Genomic DNA, 6,000 nt, shown 5'->3' with positions numbered 1-6,000 from the left:
TCTTCTCTCCTGTCCCTTCCTCCCCCTCTTCTCCCCTGCCCCTCCCTCCCCCTCCTCTTCCCTTGCCCCTTCACCCCATTCCTCCCCCTCCTCCTTCACCCCATTCCTCCCCCTCCTCCTTCCTCCCCCTCATCCCTCCCCATTCCTCCTTCCTCCCCCCTCCCCATTCCTCCTTCCACCCCCTCCCCCTCTTCTGCCCGTTCCTCCCCTGCCCCTGTTCCTCCCCTGCCCCTGTTCCTCCCCTGCCCCTATTCCTCCCCTGCCCCTGTTCCTCCGTCCCCTGCCCCTTCCACCCTCCGTCCCCTGCCCCTTGCACCCTCCGTCCCCTGCCCCTTCCTTCCTCCCCATTCCTCCCCTGCCCCTTCCTCCCCATTTCTCCCCTGCCCCTTCCTCCCCATTCCTCCCCTGCCCCTTCCTCCCCATTCCTCCCCTGCCCCTTCCTCCCCATTCCTCCCCTGCCCCTTCCTCCCCATTCCTCCCCTGCCCCTTCCTCCCCATTCCTCCCCTGCCCCTTCCTCCCCATTCCTCCCCTGCCCCTTCCTCCCCATTCCTCCCCAGCCCTTTCCTCCCCCCTTCCTCCACTGCCCCGTCCTCACCATTCCTCCCCTGCCCCGTCCTCCCCATTCATCCTCCCCTGCCCCTTCCTCCCCCTCCTCCCCTGCCCCTTCCTCCCCATTCCTCCCCTGCCCCTTCCTCCTCCCCGTTCCTCCCCTGCCCCTTCCACCCCCTCCTTCTCCCCTGCCCCTTCCTCCTCCCCGTTCCTCCCCTGCCCCTTCCTCCTCCCCGTAACTCCCCGTTCCTCCCCAGCCCCTTCCACCCCCTCCTCCTCCCCTGCCCCTTCCACCCCCTCCTTCTCCCCAGCCCCTTCCACCCCCTCCTTCTCCCCTGCCCCTTGCACCCCCTCCTTCTCCCCTGCCCCTTGCACCCCCTCCTTCTCCCTCCCCCCTTGCACCCCCTCCTTCTCCCCTGCCCCTTCCACCCCCTCCTTCTCCCCTGCCCCTTCCACCCCCTCCTTCTCCCCTGCCCCTTCCACCCCGTCCTTCTCCCCTGCCCCTTCCACCCCCTCCTTCTCCCTGCCCCTTCCACCCCCTCCTTCTCCCCTGCCCCTTCCACCCCCTCCTTCTCCCCTGCCCCTTCCACCCCCTCCTTCTCCCTGCCTCTTCCACCCCCTCCTTCTCCCCTGCCCCTTCCACCCCCTCCTTCTCCCCTGCCCCTTCCACCCCCTCCTTCTCCCCTGCCCCTTCCACCCCCTCCTTCTCCCCTGCCACCCTCCTTCTACCCTGCCCCTTCCACCCCCTCCTTCTCACCTGCCCCTTCCACCCCCTCCTTCTCCACTGCCCCTTCCACCCCCTCCTTCTCCCCTGCCCCTTCCACCCCCTCCTTCTCCCCTGCCCCTTCCACCCCCTACTTCTCCCCTGCCCCCCTCCTTCTCCCCTGCCCCCCTCCTTCTCCCCTGCCCCCCTCCTTCTCCCCTGCCCCCCTCCTTCTCCCCTGCCCCCCTCCTCCCCTGACACCCTCCTTCTCCCCTGCCCCCCTCCTTTTCCCCTGCCCCCCTCCTCCTCCCTCCGCATTGCTCCTTCCTCCCCCTCCCCTTCCTCCCCACTCCTCCTTCCTCACGCTCCTCCCCGTTCCTCACCCTCCCCCCGCCCCTTCCACCACGTTCCCCCCCCTCCCCCGCCCCTTCCACACCGTTCCTCCCCCCTCCCCCGCCCCTTCCACACCGTTCCTCCCCCTCCCCCCCATTCCTCCCCCTCCCCTTCCTCCCCCTCCTCCTCCCATGCCCCTTCCTCCCCCTCCTCCCCTTGCCCCTTCCTCCTCCTCCCCTTGCCCTTTCCTCCCCCTCCTCCTCCTCCTCCCCTGCCCCTTCCTCCCCCTCCTCCCCTGCCCCTTCCTCCCCCTCCTCCTCCCCTTCCACCCCCTCCTCCCCTGCCCCATCCTCCCCCTCCTCCTCCCCTTCCCCTCCTTCTCCCCTGCCCCTTCCACCCCCTCCTTCTCCCCTGCCCCTTCCTCCCCTGCCCCTTCCTCCCCCTCTTCTCCCCTGCCCCTTCCTCCCCCTCTTCTCCCCTGCCCCTTCCTCCCTCTCTTCTCCCCTGCCCCTTCCTCCCCCTCCTTCTCCCCTGCCACTTCCTCCCCCTCTTCTCCCCTGCCCCTTCCTCCCCCTCTTCTCCCCTGCCCCTTCCTCCCCCTCTTCTCCTCGGCCCCTTCCTCCCCCTCTTCTCCCCTGCCCCTTCCTCCCCCTCCTCCCCTGCCCCTTCCTCCCCCTCCTCCTCCCCTTCCACCCCCTCCTTCTCCCCTGCCCCTTCCTCCCCCTCTTCTCCCCTGCCCCTTCCTCCCCCTCCTCCTCCCCTTCCACCCCCTCCTTCTCCCCTGCCCCTTCCTCCCCTCCTTCTCCCCTGCCCCTTCCTCCCCATTCCTCCCCCCCTGCCCCTTCCTCCCCATCCTTCTCCCCTGCCCCTTCTCCCCATTCCTCCCCCCCCTGCCCCATCCACCCCGTTCCTCCCCCTCCTCCTCCTCTGCTCCTTCCACCCCGTTCCTTCCCCTCCTCCTCCCCTGCCCCTTCCACCCCCTCCTCCTCCCCTGCCCCTTTCTCCTCCTCCTCCCCTGCCCCTTCCTCCCCTGCCCCTTCCTCCCCTGCCCCTTCCTCCCCACTCCTCCCCTCCCTCCCCCTCCTCCCCTGCCCCTTCCTCCCCTGCCTGTTCCTCCCCTGCCCCTCCCTCCCCCTCCTCTTCCCTTGCCCCTTCACCCCATTCCTCCCCCTCCTCCTTCACCCCATTCCTCCCCCTCCTCCTTCCTCCCCCTCATCCCTCCCCATTCCTCCTTCCTCCCCCCTCCCCATTCCTCCTTCCACCCCCTCCCCCTCTTCTGCCCGTTCCTCCCCTGCCCCTGTTCCTCCCCTGCCCCTGTTCCTCCCCTGCCCCTATTCCTCCCCTGCCCCTATTCCTCCCCTGCCCCTGTTCCTCCGTCCCCTGCCCCTTCCACCCTCCGTCCCCTGCCCCTTGCACCCTCCGTCCCCTGCCCCTTCCTTCCTCCCCATTCCTCCCCTGCCCCTTCCTCCCCATTCCTCCCCTGCCCCTTCCTCCCCATTCCTCCCCTGCCCCTTCCTCCCCATTCCTCCCCTGCCCCTTCCTCCCCATTCCTCCCCTGCCCCTTCCTCCCCATTCCTCCCCTGCCCCTTCCTCCCCATTCCTCCCCTGCCCCTTCCTCCCCATTCCTCCCCAGCCCTTTCCTCCCCATTCCTCCCCTGCCCCTTTCTCCCCATTCCTCCCCTGCCCCTTCCTCCCCATTCCTCCCCTGCCCCTTCCACCCCCTCCTTCTCCCCTGCCCCTTCCACCCCCTCCTTCTCCCCTGCCCCCCTCCTTCTCCCCTGCCCCCCTCCTTCTCCCCTGCCCCCTCCTTTTCCCCTGCCCCCTCCTTTTCCCCTGCCCCCTCCTTTTCCCCTGCCCCTTCCTCCCCCTCCTCCCCTGCCCCTTCCTCCCCCTCCTCCTCCCCTTCCACCTCCCCTTCCACCCCCTCCTTCTCCCCTGCCCCTTCCTCCCCCCCTCCTCCCACCCCCTCCTTCTCCCCTGCCCCTTCCTCCCCCCCCTCCTCCCACCCCCTCCTTCTCCCCAGCCCTTTCCTCCCCATTCCTCCCCTGCCCCTTCCTCCCCATTCCTCCCCAGCCCTTTCCTCCCCATTCCTCCCCTGCCCCTTTCTCCCCATTCCTCCCCTGCCCCTTCCTCCCCATTCCTCCCCTGCCCCTTCCACACCCTCCTTCTCCCCTGCCCCTTCCACCCCCTCCTTCTCCCCTGCCCCCCTCCTTCTCCCCTGCCCCCCTCCTTTTCCCCTGCCCCTTCCTCCCGCTCCTCCCCTGCCCCTTCCTCCCCCTCCTCCCCTGCCCCTTCCTCCCCCTCCTCCTCCCCTTCCACCTCCCCTTCCACCCCCTCCTTCTCCCCTGCCCCTTCCTCCCCCCCTCCTCCCACCCCCTCCTTCTCCCCTGCCCCTTCCTCCCCCCCCTCCTCCCACCCCCTCCTTCTCCCCTGCCCCTCCCTCCCCCTCCTCTTCCCTTGCCCCTTCACCCCATTCCTCCCCCTCCTCCTTCACCCCATTCCTCCCCCTCCTCCTTCCTCCCCCTCATCCCTCCCCATTCCTCCTTCCTCCCCCCTCCCCATTCCTCCTTCCACCCCCTCCCCCTCTTCTGCCCGTTCCTCCCCTGCCCCTGTTCCTCCCCTGCCCCTGTTCCTCCCCTGCCCCTTCCACCCTCCGTCCCCTGCCCCTTGCACCCTCCGTCCCCTGCCCCTTCCTTCCTCCCCATTCCTCCCCTGCCCCTTCCTCCCCATTTCTCCCCCTGCCCCTTCCTCCCCATTCCTCCCCTGCCCCTTCCTCCCCATTCCTCCCCTGCCCTTCCTCCCCATTCCTCCCCTGCCCCTTCCTCCCCATTCCTCCCCTGCCCCTTCCTCCCCATTCCTCCCCAGCCCTTTCCTCCCCATTCCTCCCCTGCCCCTTTCTCCCCATTCCTCCCCTGCCCCTTCCTCCCCATTCCTCCCCTGCCCCTTCCTCCCCATTCCTCCCCTGCCCCTTCCACCCACTCCTTCTCCCCTGCCCCTTCCACCCCCTCCTTCTCCCCTGCCCCCCTCCTTCTCCCCTGCCCCCCTCCTTTTCCCCTGCCCCTTCCTCCCCCTCCTCCCCTGCCCCCTCCTCCCCCTCCTCCTCCCCTTCCACCTCCCCTTCCACCCCCTCCTTCTCCCCTGCCCCTTCCTCCCCCCGCTCCTCCCACCCCCTCCTTCTCCCCTGCCCCTTCCTCCCCTGCCCCTTCCTCCCCCCCTCCTCCCACCCCCTCCTTCTCCCCAGCCCTTTCCTCCCATTCCTCCCCTGCCCCTTCCTCCCCATTCCTCCCCAGCCCTTTCCTCCCCATTCCTCCCCTGCCCCTTTCTCCCCATTCCTCCCCTGCCCCTTCCACCCCCTCGTTCTCCCCTGCCCCTTCCACCCCCTCCTTCTCGCCTGCCCCCCTCCTTCTCCCCTGCCCCCTCCTTTTCCCCTGCCCCTTCCTCCCCCTCCTCCCCTGCCCCTTCCTCCCCCTCCTTCCCTGCCCCTTCCTCCCCCTCCTCCCCTGCCCCTTCGTCCCCCTCCTCCCCTGCCCCTTCCTCCCCCTCCTCCCCTGCCCCGTCCTCCCCCTCCTCCCCTGCCCCTTCCTCCCCCTCCTCCTCCCCTTCCACCTCCCCTTCCACCCCCTCCTTCTCCCCTGCCCCTTCCTACCCCCCCTCCTCCCACCCCCTCCTTCTCCCCTGCCCCTTTCTCCCCTGCCCCTTCCTCCCCCCCCCTCCTTCTCCCCTGCCCCTTCCTCCCCCTCCTCCCCTGCCCCTTCCTCCCCCTCTTCTCCCCTGCCCCTTCCTCCCCCTCCTCCCCTGCCCCTTTACCATTACCCCCCCTCTTCTCCCCTGCCCCTTCCTCCCCCTCCTCCCCGCCCCTTCCTCCCCCCCTCTTCCTCCCCCCCTCCTCCCTCCCCCCCTCCCACCCCCTCCTTCTCTCCTGCCCCTTCCTCCCCCTCTTCTCCCCTGCCCCTTCCTCCCCTGCCCCTTCCTCCCCCTCCTCCCCTGCCCCTTCCTCCTCCTCCTCCCCTGCCCCTTCCTCCCCCTCCTCCTCCCCTTCCACCCCCTCCTTCTCCCCTGCCCCTTCCTCCCCCTCCTCCTCCCCCTCCTCCTCCCCTTCCACCCCCTCCTTCTCCCCTGCCCCTTCCTCCCCCTCCTCCTCCCCTTCCACCCCCTCCTTCTCCCCTTCCACCCCCTCCTTCTCCCCTTCCACCCCCTCCTTCTCCCCTGCCCCTTCCTCCCCCTCCTTCTCCCCTTCCACCCCCTCCTTGTCCCCTGCCCCTTCCTCCCCCTCTTCTCCCCCTGCCTCCCCCTCTTCTCCCCTGCCCCTTCCTCCCCCTCTTCTCCCCTGCCCCTTCCTCCCCCTCTTCTCCCTGCCCCTTCCTCCCCCTCCTCCTCCCCTTCCTCCCCCTCTTCTCCCCTGCCCCTTCCTCCC

This window comes from Narcine bancroftii, chromosome 3 (genome assembly GCF_036971445.1).
Source record: "Narcine bancroftii isolate sNarBan1 chromosome 3, sNarBan1.hap1, whole genome shotgun sequence".
NCBI classification, from domain to species: Eukaryota; Metazoa; Chordata; class Chondrichthyes; order Torpediniformes; family Narcinidae; genus Narcine; species Narcine bancroftii.
Note: the sequence above shows the minus strand (reverse complement) of the source record.